The 17743-nt window shown below is 46.3% G+C and overlaps 1 pseudogene across 1 annotated transcript in view; it reads left to right on the forward strand.

Annotated features, from left to right (window-relative positions):
- LOC311145964 (ena/VASP-like protein) overlaps positions 1-17743 on the forward strand; it is a 48148-nt pseudogene that overhangs the window by 25481 nt on the left and 4924 nt on the right. The window contains exons 2-5 of the transcript in view: positions 1081-1272; positions 4454-4631; positions 11722-11779; positions 15526-15596. The product of the transcript in view is annotated as an ena/VASP-like protein (transcript). The remainder of the gene's footprint in view (positions 1-1080; positions 1273-4453; positions 4632-11721; positions 11780-15525; positions 15597-17743) is intronic.

The raw sequence follows: 17743 nt of genomic DNA on the forward strand, positions 1-17743 counted from the left end.
CTGTGATTGCCAATAAGGGTTTTGCCACCAAGTACTAAGTCATGTTTTGCAGAGGGGTCAAATACTTATTTCCCTCATTAAAATGCAAATCAATATATAACATTTTTGACATGCGTTTTTCTGGATTTTTTGTTGTTATTCTGTCTCTCACTGTTCAAATAAACCTACCATTAAAATTATAGACTGATCATGTATTTGTCAGTGGGCAAACGTACAAAATCAGCAGGGGATCAAATACACTTTTTTCCCTCACTGTAGTTAATTAGACACTTCTGTTTTCTCTCACTGTGTTATTATCATAGATCAGCGACACATACCCTTCTGCCCATGTCTCCAAACATTCTGAAATATGCAATTATGATACCACAGCAAAGCACAACACAGGGAGAGACATTGTTGGAGGGTTGGGGTTAGTTTGGGTTAGTGTTAGCCGTCCCCCCTTCTTCTCAGGGACACACTGTCAAATTCAAAATGGTACCATTAGAGAGGTGTGGCTCCTTTGAGTGTTCCACTACTGAACAAGCTGGCTAACAGTACAGTACTACACAGCACCACATCCACCTGTAGTGGGAGGTACCTACATAAAGTATTGCATCTTCTCTCCTCACCTCCTTCTCAAAACTCATTGGAGATTCTAGGTTCTCCTCCAATCCGTTTCGAGAAGGAGGGGAGGAGAGGATGCAAGGAATCGAGGAAATATGTTTGAGATTCACCCTATGTCCTTATTGTTGACCTCTAACCCCTCTGTCATGGTGACCTCTAAACCCCTGTGTCGTCCTCCTCCACAGTGAACAGAGTATCTGCCAAGCCCGCGCCTCAGTCATGGTGACCTCTAAACCCCTATGTCGTCCTCCTCCACAGTGAACAGAGTATCTGCCAAGCCCGCGCCTCTGTCATGGTGACCTCTAAACCCCTGTGTCGTCCTCCTCCACAGTGAACAGAGTATCTGCCAAGCCCGCGCCTCTGTCATGGTGACCTCTAAACCCCTGTGTCGTCCTCCTCCACAGTGAACAGAGTATCTGCCAAGCCCGCGCCTCTGTCATGGTGACCTCTAAACCCCTGTGTCGTCCTCCTCCACAGTGAACAGAGTATCTGCCAAGCCCGCGCCTCTGTCATGGTGTATGATGATGCCAGTAAGTGGTGTATGATGATGCCAGTAAGAAGTGGGTTCCAATCAAGCCGGGCCAGCAGGGCTTCAGCCGGATCAACATCTACCACAACACGGCCAACAACACCTTCCGCGTGGTCGGGGTCAAACTACAGGACCAGCAGGTACACATACACCCCAACTGCCATTGTCTGAGGGAATTTGTCTGTTCTAGTAATGTTAGTAATTTCTATGGACCTACAAATCTGATGTAGATCTGGTGGAAGACTAGTCACAATGCAAGCCATTACATCTCCATCACACACACTGGCTTTAGTTATAGAGATCATCTCCATCACACACACTGGCTTTAGTTATAGAGATCATCTCCATCACACACACTGGCTTTAGTTATAGAGATCATCTCCATCACACACACTGGCTTTAGTTATAGAGATCATCTCCATCACACACACTGGCTTTAGTTATAGAGATCATCTCCATCACACACACTGGCTTTAGTTATAGAGATCATCTCCATCACACACACTGGCTTTAGTTATAGAGATCATCTCCATCACACACACTGGCTTTAGTTATAGAGATCATCTCCATCACACACACTGGCTTTAGTTATAGAGATCATCTCCATCACACACACTGGCTTTAGTTATAGAGATCATCTCCATCACACACACTGGCTTTAGTTATAGAGATCATCTCCATCACACACACTGGCTTTAGTTATAGAGATCATCTCCATCACACACACTGGCTTTAGTTATAGAGATCATCTCCATCACACACACTGGCTTTAGTTATAGAGATCATCTCCATCACACACACTGGCTTTAGTTATAGAGATCATCTCCATCACACACACTGGCTTTAGTTATAGAGATCATCTCCATCACACACACTGGCTTTAGTTATAGAGATCATCTCCATCACACACACTGGCTTTAGTTATAGAGATCATCTCCATCACACACACTGGCTTTAGTTATAGAGATCATCTCCATCACACACACTGGCTTTAGTTATAGAGATCATCTCCATCACACACACTGGCTGTAGTTATAGAGATCATCTCCATCACACACTGGCTTTAGTTATAGAGATCATCTCCATCACACACACTGGCTTTAGTTATAGAGATCAACTCCATCACACACTGGCTTTAGTTATAGAGATCATCTCCATCACACACACTGGCTTTAGTTATAGAGATCATCTCCATCACACACACTGGCTTTAGTTATAGAGATCATCTCCATCACACACACTGGCTTTAGTTATAGAGATCATCTCCATCACACACACTGGCTTTAGTTATAGAGATCATCTCCATCACACACACTGGCTTTAGTTATAGAGATCATCTCCATCACACACACTGGCTTTAGTTATAGAGATCATCTCCATCACACACACTGGCTTTAGTTATAGAGATCATCTCCATCACACACACTGGCTTTAGTTATAGAGATCATCTCCATCACACACACTGGCTTTAGTTATAGAGATCATCTCCATCACACACACTGGCTTTAGTTATAGAGATCATCTCCATCACACACACTGGCTTTAGTTATAGAGATCATCTCCATCACACACTGGCTTTAGTTATAGAGATCATCTCCATCACACACATTAGTTACTAGTTATCTCTATAGTTTGCAAGACATAGTTATCTCTATAGTTATGCAAGACATACAGTACCAGTCAAAAGTTTGGACACACCTACTCATTCAAGGGACTTTCTTATGAAATAACACATACAGAATTATTTAGTAACCAAAAAAGTGTTAAACAAATCAAAATATATGTTATATTTGATATTCTTCAAATAGCCACCCTTTGCCTTGATGACAGCTTTGCACACTCTTGGCATTCTCTCAACCAGCTTCACCTGGAATGCTTCTTCAACAACTCTTGAAGGAGTTCCCACATAGGCTTAGCACTTGTTGGCTGCTTTTCCTTCACTCTGCGGTCCAACTCATCCCAAACCATCTCAATTGGGTTGAGGTCGGGGGATTGTGGAGGCCAAGTCATCTGATGCAGCACTCCATCACTCTCCTTCTTGGTCAAATAGCCCTTACACAGCCTGGAGGTGTGTTGGGTCATTGTCCTGTTGAAAAACAAATGATAGTCCCACTAAGCCCAACCAGATGGGATGGCGTATTGCTGCAGAATGCTGTGGTAGCCATGCTGGTTAAGTGTGCCTTGAATTCTAAATAAATCACAGACAGTGTCACCAGCAAAGCACCCCCACACCATAACACCTCCTCCATGCTTTACGGTGGGAACTACACATGCGGAGATCATCCGTTCACCCACACCGCGTCTCACAAAGACACAGTGGTTTGAACCAAAAATCTCAAATTTTGACTCCAGACCAAAGGACACATTTCCACCGGTCTAATGTCCATTTCTCATGTTTTTTGGCCCAAGCAGGTCTCTTCTTCTTTTTGGTGTCCTTTAGTAGTGGTTTCTTTGCAGCAATTCGACCATGAAGGCCTGATTCACTCAGTCCCCTCTGAACAGTTGATGTTGAGATGTGTCTGTTACTTGAACTCTGTGAAGCTTTTATTTGGGCTGCAATTTCTGAGGCTGGTAACTCTAATGAACTTATCCTCTGCAGCAGAGGTAACTCTGGGTCTTCCATTCCTGTGGCGGTCCTCATGAGAGCCAGTTTCATCATAGCGCTTGATGGTTTTTGCGACTGCACTTGAAGAAACGTTCAAAGTTCTTGGAAATGTTCCGTATTGACTGACCTTCGTGTCTTAAAGTAATGATGGACTGTCGTTTCGCTTTGCTTATTTGAGCTGTTCTTGCCATAATATGGACTTGGTCTTTTACCAAATAGGGCTAACTTCTGTAGACCCTCCCTACCTTGTCACAACACAACTGATTGGCTCAAACGCATTAAGAAGGAAAGAAATTCCACAAATTAACTTTTAAGAAGGCACACCTGTTAATTGAAATGCATTCCAGGTGACTACCTCATGAAGCTGGTTGAGAGAATGCCAAGAGTGTGCAAAGCTGTCATCAAGGCAAAGGGTGGCTACTTTGAAGAATCTCACATATAACATATATTCTGATTTGTTTAACACTTTTTTGGTTACTACCTGATTCCATGTGTGTTATATTATAGTTTTGATGTCTTCACTATTATTCTACAATTTAAAAAATAAAGAAAAACCCTTGAATGAGTGTAGGTGTGTCCAAACTTGACTGGTAGTGTAGTTATCTCTATAGTTATGCAAAACATAGTTATCTCTATAGTTACAGTACATTGACCTAAGCTGACCATAGTAATTGGTGAATAATGAATGAATGAGTGATTGGCTGTCTGTCTCTCAGGTGGTGATCAACTACTCCATAGTGAAGGGGCTGAAGTATAACCAGGCCACGCCCACCTTTCACCAGTGGCGCGATGCCAGGCAGGTGTACGGCCTCAACTTCGCCAGCAAAGAGGAGGCCACCACCTTCTCCAACGCCATGATGTTCGCCCTCAACACGCTCAGCTCGCAAGACGGAGGTGGGACCCTTTCCCGTGTGGAAATAATCAGTCTGTCCATCTGTCTGCCTGTCCGTCTGCCCGTCCGTTCGTCCACCTGTCTTTTTATGTCACAGTCAGGCTTAGCTGGACTGTAGCTGAAACTGATGTATACCAATTATCAGTTAATCTCGGCACGCCAGCTACTAATTGTCAGTCGAAGTGCAGATGTTTTTATCCAGTCATTTGTGGCCAGTATAGCTCCCCTATATTTTAAGGATTGTTGTGGCCAGTATAGCTCAACGATATTTTAAGGATTGTTGGATGAACATAATATTTGGTTGAACGTGTTTAGGTTGTAATAAGAATAATCTATTTTCAGAAACGCTCTCAACCTGTTCAGTTTACACTTGGTCCAGCCAATGATGTTAGGGCTGCAGGTGCCAGTCAGCCTGGTTGCTGAGTCGATCTCCACTGAGTTCTACCTCCCTCTGCTGGACATCAAGCTCTGGAGCGAAAACACAGCCAGACATATGGCATCTCTATGGCTCTGGGTGAAAGCTTTCAGCAGTGTGTGGGAAACTGGGAATAAAAAACAAACCATAGAACCCTGCCAGACTATAAACTCAGTGACCTAAATTGTGTTCAGTAGGGCACATTGTAGCAAAACATTTAAAATTGTTATGAAACAGAAAATGAAAACAAGCATTTCTTAATAGTTCAAATAGTACCTCCCTATTTCACTTAGTTAATAAAAAAGATCTACTGAACACAACTCTAGAGCCCAGGCTGCCAGACTTGGATACGTTCAGTGGCCTGGCAATTGGTCATCTAAGCATCAAATATGAGGGCCGATTGCAGACACTCGTGACGATACACTGTATGCCGGGAAGCGACACTATCCAAACCAACCATTACAGTTAATCCTTACAACCATTACCACTACACCGCCAGGACAGACACTTGTAAAGACCTGTGTTAGAGGAGATGCATGGTGCTGTCTAGTTTATGGCAACATAAAATAGACTGTATATGAATCCTTACTCTTAAGAAATAGCACATGGGCCTCTCCTGTTACGAGTTGCTGCTACTTATAAGCTGTTGGGATGGGGAGTCCGGTGGTGGCCCCATTCCATACACGAGCCTTCCTATTGGTGCACAGCCTGGCTAAAATACCCATGGAGCTAAACTGTTTTAGACTGCCAAATCTCACATGGCACTCTCCTTTTTTTGGGGGGGAAATCTTTTGGGGAACAAGAGGGAGGTGTTGGATGTGAGCTGAGCTATGGGGCTCCACACGCAGACCCAAGGTGCTTCTTCTGTCCAGGGAACGCAGACGCAGGCATTCTACTGCTTTATACCTGCTACTGGGGTCCCATGTTGGATCACCCGGCTCGTGGCTAATGCTATTCCAGTAGCCTGGACAGGTGCCTGACTAGAAGCCTTAGTTAGTACCATACAGTAATAGCTTTGCTAAAGACACTGTAGGGACTGCAGAGAGGGTCTCACGATGAGTCTTACTCCAGAGATGTCACCGGCCACTATCAGAAGGTGCACTTCTGCGAAGATCACCCTCAGTAAGTACTGATGAATGTTCCCGTGATGATAGTTGATGCAGGAGTAGGTGATAGAGGGAGGGGGCGGGATCAGGGCTATCTATTGAACGATGGTGCAGCTGACAATGTGAGGCTGGTGGTATTGGCAACACCTCTCTCACCTCTTTCATTGTAGGGCTAAAATAGGGAGGTGGTGTTCCGGAAAATGCCTATGTTGACGTGTAAGCTTAAGCTGTATGCATTTCTGTTGACTGCAAATTAAGGTTTTCCATTCAAACACAACTGTGGCCCCAAGGGGCCCTAATGGGTCAAAGTAGCTGTTACATGTCATGTTTTGGGGCTACAGCCCCACAGGGTGTTTAGCTGTGGCTCCTGAGGTTTGAAATACTCTTTAATAGCATCATATTTAGCTCAATAACCCCCATTTAGGCAATTAAGTAATCACCATCTGAGTTAGAGAGAAAGTAGGCCTTGTTTTGTTCCTTGAGGGCTTCCATCCTTACTGTGACAGGCCTGATCAAGCCCTAGCACTCCCCTGGGGCACTACTTCTCTCACCTCACCATGGCAACAGCCAGGACCCCATATGTCAGGCCTCTGTGCTTCATCATGCACCAGCCAAGCTAATTCGGCACGTACACAACCTTCCTGTTAACGTCTGTAGATGTGTTGTGTAGCGTTCATAATAACCACTGATTGTGTTAATGGTGTTGGCTGTTGTGTCACTAATCTAAAAGCATTTAATTGTGCAGTCACTAGGCTGTGAGGCTGCAGTTGGTAAGTGGTATTGACTAGAGTGGTCCACATTGTTGTATTTTAATAGTTGATCATTTCCTTTAAAATATTAGGAAATACTTTACCTGTCCAATAATAACCTAGACCCTATCTAACATTTAGTTACTTTGTTGTGTCCGGATCTGGAAATATGTCTACCAAAAGAAAGCATAAAATTGCATATTAGCTTTGCAATGGTTTAATTTGCTGGCAAATAGTATATTAAAGTAATAGATTAGCTGCTAAGAAGGGGAGTTTAGAGGAGACGTGCAGATAACGATCAGCTGCTAAGAAGGGGAGTTTAGAGGAGACGTGCGGATAACGATCAGCTGCTAAGAAGGGGAGTTTAGAGGAGACGTGCAGATAACGATCAGCTGCTAAGAAGGGGAGTTTAGAGGAGACGTGCGGATAACGATCAGCTGCTAAGAAGGGGAGTTTAGAGGAGACGTGCGGATAACGATCAGCTGCTAAGAAGGGGAGTTTAGAGGAGACGTGCGGATAACGATCAGCTGCTAAGAAGGGGAGTTTAGAGGAGACGTGCAGATAACGATCAGCTGCTAAGAAGGGGAGTTTAGAGGAGACGTGCGGATAACGATCAGCTGCTAAGAAGGGGAGTTTAGAGGAGACGTGCAGAAAACGATCAGCTGCTAAGAAGGGGAGTTTAGAGGAGACGTGCAGATAACGATCAGCTGCTAAGAAGGGGAGTTTAGAGGAGACGTGCGGATAACGATCAGCTGCTAAGAAGGGGAGTTTAGAGGAGACGTGCGGATAACGATCAGCTGCTAAGAAGGGGAGTTTAGAGGAGACGTGCAGATAACGATCAGCTGCTAAGAAGGGGAGTTTAGAGGAGACGTGCAGATAACGATCAGCTGCTAAGAAGGGGAGTTTAGAGGAGACGTGCAGATAACGATCAGCTGCTAAGAAGGGGAGTTTAGAGGAGACGTGCAGATAACGATCAGCTGCTAAGAAGGGGAGTTTAGAGGAGACGTGCGGATAACGATCAGCTGCTAAGAAGGGGAGTTTAGAGGAGACGTGCGGATAACGATCAGCTGCTAAGAAGAGGAGTTTAGAGGAGACGTGCAGATAACGATCAGCTGCTAAGAAGGGGAGTTTAGAGGAGACGTGCAGATAACGATCAGCTGCTAAGAAGGGGAGTTTAGAGGAGACGTGCAGATAACGATCAGCTGCTAAGAAGGGGAGTTTAGAGGAGACGTGCGGATAACGATCAGCTGCTAAGAAGGGGAGTTTAGAGGAGACGTGCGGATAACGATCAGCTGCTAAGAAGGGGAGTTTAGAGGAGACGTGCGGATAACGATCAGCTGCTAAGAAGGGGAGTTTAGAGGAGACGTGCAGATAACGATCAGCTGCTAAGAAGAGGAGTTTAGAGGAGACGTGCAGATAACGATCAGCTGCTAAGAAGGGGAGTTTAGAGGATAATAATAACATATTTCCCCTTCATGAGATGATGACTGTGAGAGATGAAACATGAGACGGTTTGGGGTTGGGAATGAATCTAGTTTTAGAAAGTGTTACAGCACTATATTCCAAAACCACAGTACTTTATTCCAAAACAACTCAGCCAACAACCTCGCCTTAGTTGCTCATTGTGAATGAGATGAATTCATTATGATGTCACCAAGTTTAGAAACCCTCCAGATGGTTGGATACGGTAGGACAGAGGAATCCTCTCTGTTTCTGAGGCAGAACTCCAGTTACCCTATGAGAAAAAGACGTTGAAAAGACGTTGGTAAAAACGTATTTTTGGTTGAAAGGATGTTGAAAATACGTATTTTCAATGCCTTGCGCTGACTGGGTAAGCAGTGTCCATATAAAGATGCTCCATGTGTCCCTCATGCCGACCACACCCAGCGGAAATGACACCCAAGGGCGGTCTAGTGTTGCAAAGGGGCATCAAGGGTTTATTGGTTGGCATTCCTGATATGCAATACGTGGTCTCCCAGATGGCCTTTTATAACAGGCGTCTCTCAGAATAGGCTCTCCTCCTCAGTTAGCTGGGGCACTAGAGTATGTCTCACAGTCACCCCTTCACACACACCTCTGTGCAGCACCCCAGTGACGTCAAGGTACGTCATAAAGACGTCATATTTTGGTTGTTATGTGGTCAGTAAAAATATGTTAAAAAAACGTCTAGTATACCTTACCATGATGGCATAATGACAGTTTTGTCTGCTGGGTTGGGGGTTTCTGCACCGGGCCATTGTCTCCATGTACTTTATTTGTTGATCCTGTTGTTGTTGAATATCTCTTGACAAAGACTGGTGAAGTTAGACGTTGTTCCAATGGAAATGAGGAATATTACATTCCATCCAATCTGGTTCAGGATTGGCGATCAAGGATGGTTTGGTTCATGCATTTGTTGTGTTGAATGCAGAATGCACTGTAGGAGCTGTACACAGATGTGGGAAGGAGGGGAGGGCAGGTCAGGTCTATTCTGGTCTACAGTCTGCTGGCCCTGTTTTGTTGCGGTTTCCTGTGGAAATGCCTGTGGTTTGCATCAATCATGCTGTGGGAGAAAAAAAACCACAGTGTGTTTCTCTAGGCAGAAGCGTAGAACCTCATGTGATGCCTGGTGTGGTTCCCACCCCGCATAGCCTGGTCCCAGATCTGCTTGTGCTGGATAGCCAACTATGGTCATCATGCCAATGACTACAAAGGAGTTGACAAGACAGTACAAACAGATCTGGGAAACACCATGCTAACGTCTAGTGCTAATGCTATAAACACCGTGCTAATGTCTAGTGCTAATGCTATAAACACCGTGCTAACGTCTAGTGCTAATGCTATAAACACCGTGCTAATGTCTAGTGCTAATGCAATAAACACAGTGCTAATGTCTAGTGCTAATGCTATAAACACCGTGCTAATGTCTAGTGCTAATGCAATAAACACCGTGCTAATGTCTAGTGCTAATGCAATAAACACCGTTCTAATGTCTAGTGCTAATGCAATAAACACCGTGCTAATGTCTAGTGCTAATGCTATAAACACCGTGCTAACGTCTAGTGCTAATGCTATAAACACCGTGCTAATGCTAAAATCTGAATGTATACAAACAAGACATGCCGTGGCTAATCGAGTGTGTAGCTCAGGAGAATCTAGAGGAGAGGAGAGCGTGAGGACACACAGCAGCAGCCAGAGGGGGGGACAGGGGGAGGGACACGCTTCGCTTGTGAGATGACACATGCCATTTGACCCAGCATGCAATTTATGGAATTAACTGGCTCTCTGTCAAAGCCCCTGCCTGCATTTGAGGCGGTTATTTTGGATGTTAGGTCACATGGTCATTATTTTTGCTACGTTCAACTACTGCGCTTTTCTTTGATACCCTTTTGTAGCTGCCAAAGTAAAAGGCAGCCATAGATGTAGCTAAGTGAGCAATAGTGGTTTCTTGTTAAACTAAATTGACAAGGCTCACTACGTGTCTGTGAGCACATCGTCGCGGTCTGATGAAAACCTCTCATCTCCAAAACTGGAAATGGAAAAGAATAACGGCCATATTTTCCCATTAACAAACATACAATTATGATACTTCAGTAGATATTTTAGATATATTTACTTGGTCCTAGAGTCATGAAATGTTCACAGTGCATTAAGGGGAGTTACTACTTTCAATACAAGTAATAAAAAATAAAAAAATCTTTAAATAAAGGTTTTCATCAGCCAGCAACGACATACTGTACAAATATGAATGTTATAAAAAAAATACCACCACGGGCAAAATAGACACTGCTACCGAAGTCTATTTAACAGATAACAGCATATACTTGAATAGTGTGGTGAGGGGGTGCATGAAACATGAAAGTTGTGGTGACTAACGCTAGTGGCGAACCAGGCCTGTGCATCATCATGTACAGTGCCCTCCGTAATTATTGGGACAGTGAAGCATTTTTTCTTATTTTGGCTCTTTACTCCAAAACAATGACTACGAGGTTAAAGTGCAGACGGTCAGCTTTAATATGAGGGTATTTTCATCCATATTGGTTGAACCAATTAGAAATTAAGACTTTTTTTATTTTACATTGTCCCCCCCCCCATTTTAGGAGACCAAAAGTATTGGGACAAATTCACTTATATGTGTATTAAAGCAGTAAAAAGTGTAGTATTTGGACCCATATTCATAGCACGCAATGACTACATCAAGGTTGTGACTCTACCAATTTGTTGGATGCATTTGCTGTTCATTTTGGTTGTGTTGCAGATTATTTTGTACCCAATAGAAATTAATGGTAAATAATGTATTGTGTCACTTTTATTGTAAATAAGAATAGAATGTGCTTCTAAACACTTCTACAATAATGTAACAACAGAAAATACATCCAACAAATTTGTAGTCACAAGCTTAATGTAGTTATTGCTTGCTATGAATATGGATACTAAACGTTTTACTACTTTAATACACATACTGTATAAGTGGATTTGTCCCAATACTTTTGACCCCCTAAAATCTGGGGACTATGTACAAAAAGTGCTGTCATTTCTAAATGGTTCACTCGATATGGATGAAAATACCGTAAAATGAAAGCCGACCGTCTGCACAACCTCATAGTCATTGTTATGGAGTAAAGAGCCAAAATAAGAAAAAATGCTTCACTGTCCCAATAATTACAGAGGGCACTGGTATTGTTATACTGTATGTAGCCTCAGTCATATTTAGCATGTTGAATGTACCTCTACTACTGCAGGGGAGGGTGTGGCATATGAAAAAACTATTCACAAACACCAAAGATATAGGTCATTTCATACCTAGCTAAATACGTTCACCTGTTTCTGTTCCCCACCTCAGGCCCTGCTGTCCAACGCCAAAATGGGCCCTCCTCAGACGACCCCGATGCACAGAGGAGGTAAGAACATCCAACCTTCAGAAAGACACCAAATAGTGATATAAATCAAGCTCAGTGTACAGTAGAACACACGGTAGAACACACGGTAGAACACACAGTAGAACACACAGTAGAACACACAGCAGAACACACAGCAGAACACACAGCAGAACACACAGTAGAACACACAGTAGAACACACAGCAGAACACACAGCAGAACACACAGTAGAACACACAGCAGAACACACGGCAGAACACACGGTAGAACACACGGTAGAACACACGGTAGAACACACGGTAGAACACACGGCAGAACACACGGTAGAACACACAGTAGAACACACAGCAGAACACACAGCAGAACACACAGTAGAACCCACAGCAGAACACACAGCAGAACACACAGCAGAACACACAGTAGAACACACAGCAGAACACACAGCAGAACACACAGTAGAACACACAGCAGAACACACAGCAGAACACACAGCAGAACACACAGCAGAACACACAGTAGAACACACAGTAGAACACACAGTAGAACACACAGCAGAACACACAGTAGAACACACGGCAGAACACACGGTAGAACACACGGTAGAACACACGGTAGAACACACGGTAGAACACACGGTAGAACACACAGTAGAACACACAGCAGAACACACAGTAGAACACACAGCAGAACACACAGTAGAACACACAGCAGAACACACAGCAGAACACACAGTAGAACACACAGTAGAACACACAGCAGAACACACAGTAGAACACACAGTAGAACACACAGTAGAACACACAGTAGAACACACAGCAGAACACACAGTAGAACACACAGCAGAACACACAGCAGAACACACAGCAGAACACACAGCAGAACACACAGTAGAACACACAGTAGAACACACAGCAGAACACACAGCAGAACACACAGCAGAACACACAGTAGAACACACAGTAGAACACACAGTAGAACACACAGCAGAACACACAGCAGAACACACAGTAGAACACACAGCAGAACACACGGCAGAACACACAGTAGAACACACAGCAGAACACACAGCAGAACACACAGTAGAACACACAGTAGAACACACAGTAGAACACACAGCAGAACACACAGTAGAACACACAGTAGAACACACGGTAGATAAAGAACTGGTTTGTAAAAGAGCATCCAAAGTATCTCAAACCAGTGACTTCAAGTCTGGTAAAACTTGCTAGAATCCATCATCAAACGTGTTCCCTTATTTAATTTGTCTGAAAGTAGTTTGTTTGAGGGTACAAAACACATCAGGCCTACCACATATCCCCTACCACATATCCCTTACCACATCAGGCCTACCACATATCCCCTACCACATATCCCTTACCACATCAGGCCTACCACATATCCCCTACCACATATCCCTTACCACATCAGGCCTACCACATATCCCCTACCACATATCCCTTACCACATCAGGCCTACCACATATCCCCTACCACATATCCCTTACCACATCAGGCCTACCACATATCCCCTACCACATCAGGCCTACCACATATCCCTTACCACATCAACCACATCAGGCCTACCACATATCCCCTACAACATAACCCTTACCACATCAGACCTACCACGTATCCCCTACCGCATCAGGCCTACCACATATTCCATACCACATCAGGCCTAACACATATCCCAAACCATATCAGGCCTATCACATATCCCATACCACATCTGTAGCCATGAAGTGCTTTGAAAGGCTGGTCATGGCTCACATCAACACCATTATCCCAGAAACTCTACACCCACTCCAATTTGCATACCGCCCCAACAGATCCACAGATGATGCAATCTCTATTGCACTCCACACTGCCCTTTCCCACCTGGACAAGAGGAACACCTACGTGAGAATGCTATTAATTGACTACAGCTCAGCATTCAACACCATAGTGCCCTCAAAGCTCATCACTAAGCTAAGGACCCTGGGACTAAACACCTCCCTCTGCAACTGGATCCTGGACTTCCTGACGGGCCGCCCCCAGGTGGGAAGGGTAGGGGACAACACATCTGCCACGCTGATCCTCAACACGGGGGCCCCTCAGGGGTGCGTGCTCAGTCCCCTCCTGTACTCCCTGTTCACCCATGACTGCATGGCCAGGCACGACTCCAACACCATCATTAAGTTTGCCGATGACACAACAGTGGTAGGCCTGATCACCGACAGCGATGAGACAGCCTATAGGGAGGAGGTCAGAGACCTGGCTGTGTGGTGCCAGGACAACAACCTCTCCCTCAATGTGATCAAGACAAAGGGGATGATTGTGGACTACAGGAAAAAAAAGAGCACTGAGCACACCCCCATTCTCATCAACGGGGCTGTAGTGGAACAGGTTGAGAGCTTCAAGTTCCTTGGTGTCCACATCACCAACAAACTATCATGGTCCAAACACACCAAGACAGTCGTGAAGAGGGCACGACAAAGCCTATTCGCCCTCAGGAGACTGAAAAGATTTGGCATGGGTCCTCAGATCCTCAAAAAGTTCAACAGCTGCACCATCAAGAGCATCCTGACTGGTTGCATCACCGCCTGGTATGGCAACTGCTTGGCCTCTGACCGCAAGGCACTACAGAGGGTAGTGCGTACGGCCCAGTACATCACTGGGGCCAAGCTTCCTGCCATCCAGGACCTCTATACCAGGCGGTGTCAGAGGAAGGCCCTAAAAATTGTCAAAGACTCCAGCCACCCTAGTCATAGACTGTTCTCTCTGCTACCGCACGGCAAGCGGTACCGGAGCGCCAAGTCTAGGTCCAAAAGGCTTCTTAACAGCTTTTACCCCCAAGCCATTAGACTCCTGAACAGCTAATCATGGCTACCCGGACTATTTGCATTGTTCCCCCCACCCCATCCTACCCCACCCCCTTTTTTACGCTGCTGCTACTACGTTTATTATCTATGCATAGTCACTTTAACTCTACCCACATGTACATATTACTGTGACGAGTACTGAGGATACGAAGAGGCAGGACGCAGACGCAGGAATCAACAATGTAAAGGTTTCCTTAACACTGAGCAAGAGAACAACAAAGAGCGAGTACACGACATGACACTAACAATCACACAACACAACGCTGAACAGTCCAGGGCTGTATAGGGGTAGTGATGAGATGATGAGGTGCAGGTGCGCTGGAGGTGATTAGGGTGCGTTGGGTTTCCATTCCGGTGTTGCCGAGGTAGTGCGCTCAGACCGGTAGCTGTGCCCACGCACATTGACTCTGTACCGGTACCCCCCTGTATATAGCCTCCCTACTGTTATTTTATTTTACTGCTGCTCTTTAATTATTTGTCATTTTAATTTGTATATCTATTTTTTTACTTAACATGATCAATGAGTTAGCAGGATCAACGAGTTAGCCAGCTAACTTTGATGAACATTCAGAAATAAAAATAGTTTCTGGTTCATTAATGAATCTAGACTTGAATATTGGTTGTTTGTTGAAACAATTGAATCAATCCATTGTAGGACATATATTCCTAAAACATGTGAAGTTATTTCTGAACAGTGAAGCATGTTAGCTGGCTAACTCATTGATCCTGCTTTGTAGTATGCCCCTCTGGCTTAATATTTGTTTACCCTTTTTTATAAGTGGAGCCAGTACTCAAGCAGTAGAAAATTAGAGGCAATGTCAAGCAGCAATGTATTCATGGGCACAGATTGAAAGGCTGGCTATAGGGAGAGGCTAAAACATGTGTCTGTGCCCTCTTTGTATCTGCAGACAAATGATGGAGCCGCATCCGATGCAGGGAGTGGCCCACAAAGAGAGGGAGCGACGGACGTCTGGCTCGGGTAAGGCCTGCCGACAAACACACCTACTGTGGACAAACACACCTACTGTGGACAAACACACCTACTGTGGACAAACACACCTACTGTGGACAAACACTATCATGTCAGGCAAGGCAGGGTCTGTCAACACACAAGCCACAATACGTTTCGCCCACGTCAATACACCATCTCACAGATAACGTCTATTCTCTCCATGGGGATAGCATGGTAATCATGGTAACCAAATAGCCCAGTGTAGCGCATGTTGGTTGTGTTCATTAGGCTCCAAATGGAAGAAAAACTGACTGAAACAGGGAGGGACTACCTGAACTTGGCCAATAAGATACGCTCATGATTGTTTTCGGCTGCAAAGCGTTTTGCTACAGTGTGCCCTAATGACTACGACCATAGATATAGCGTTACCTCGGACACATCTGTGTTTGTGTTGAATCCCCCTCCCTCCTGCCCTCCGTTTACTCATGCTTATCCATACACAAACATCAACATTCCCCAGGGCCATAGAGACACTCATTCTGCCAGCGCGTTACCGGCAGCTGGGGGACAATGTGACAGAGAGTTTGGTCATGTTGGGCCATAGAGACACTCATTCTGCCAGTGCGTTACCGGCAGCTGGGGGACAATGTGACAGAGAGTTTGGTCATGTTGGGCCATAGAGACACTCATTCTGCCAGCGCGTTACCGGCAGCTGGGGGACAATGTGACAGAGAGTTTGGTCATGTTGGGCCATAGAGACACTCATTCTGCCAGCGCGTTACCGGCAGCTGGGGGACAATGTGACAGAGAGTTTGGTCATGTTGGGCCATAGAGACACTCATTCTGCCAGCGCGTTACCGGCAGCTGGGGGACAATGTGACAGAGAGTTTGGTCATGTTGGGCCATAGAGACACTCATTCTGCCAGCGCGTTACCGGCAGCTGGGGGACAATGTGACAGAGAGTTTGGTCATGTTGGGCCATAGAGACACTCATTCTGCCAGCGCGTTACCGGCAGCTGGGGGACAATGTGACAGAGAGTTTGGTCATGTTGGGCCATAGAGACACTCATTCTGCCAGCGCGTTACCGGCAGCTGGGGGACAATGTGACAGAGAGTTTGGTCATGTTGGGCCATAGAGACACTCATTCTGCCAGCACGTTACCGGCAGCTGGGTGACAATGTGACAGAGAGTTTGGTCATGTTGCATTCTGCTTCTTTTTCTTCTCTGTGATTGTGTTCTCCGTTTGTGATTTATCATCTTTGCTTGGTTTCTCATTATTCTCTCTCTTTTTTTTTCATTTGTCTTCCACCCCCCCTTCCTCCTCTGTGGTGTCCCCCCCCCCTCCTCCTCTGTGGTGTCCCCCCCCCCCTCCTCCTCTGTGGTGTCCCCCCCCCCTCCTCCTCTGTGGTGTCCCCCCCCCTCCTCCTCTGTGGTGCCCCCCCCCCTTTCCTCCTCTGTGGTGTCCCCCCCCCTTCCTCCTCTGTGGTGTCCCCCCCCCCTCCTCCTCTGTGGTGTCCCCCCCCCTTCCTCCTCTGTGGTGTCCCCCCCCCTTCCTCCTCTGTGGTGTCCCCCCCTCCTCCTCCTCTGTGGTGTCCCCCCCCCCCTCCTCCTCTGTGGTGTCCCCCCCCCTTCCTCCTCTGTGGTGTCCCCCCCCCTTCCTCCTCCTCTGTGGTGTCCCCCCCCCCCTTCCTCCTCTGTGGTGTCCCCCCCCCCCCTCCTCCTCTGTGGTGTCCCCCCCCCTTCCTCCTCTGTGGTGTCCCCCCCCCCTTCCTCCTCTGTGGTGTCCCCCCCTCCTCCTCCTCTGTGGTGCCCCCCCCCCCTTTCCTCCTCTGTGGTGTCCACCCCCCCTCCTCCTCTGTGGTGTCCCCCCCCCCCCCCCCTCCTCCTCTGTGGTGTCCCCCCCCCTCCTCCTCTGTGGTGTCCCCCCCCCCTCCTCCTCTGTGGTGTCCCCCCCCCTCCTCCTCTGTGGTGTCCCCCCCCCCTCCTCCTCTGTGGTGTCCCCCCCCCTTCCTCCTCTGTGGTGTCCCCCCCCCTTCCTCCTCTGTGGTGTCCCCCCCCCTTCCTCCTCTGTGGTGTCCCCCCCTTCCTCCTCTGTGGTGTCCCCCCCTTCCTCCTCTGTGGTGTCCCCCCCCCCTCCTCCTCCTCCTCTGTGGTGTCCCCCCCCCCTCCTCCT

This window comes from Coregonus lavaretus (assembly GCF_964263955.1).
Source record: "Coregonus lavaretus genome assembly, chromosome: 18".
Classification (NCBI taxonomy): Eukaryota; Metazoa; Chordata; class Actinopteri; order Salmoniformes; family Salmonidae; genus Coregonus; species Coregonus lavaretus.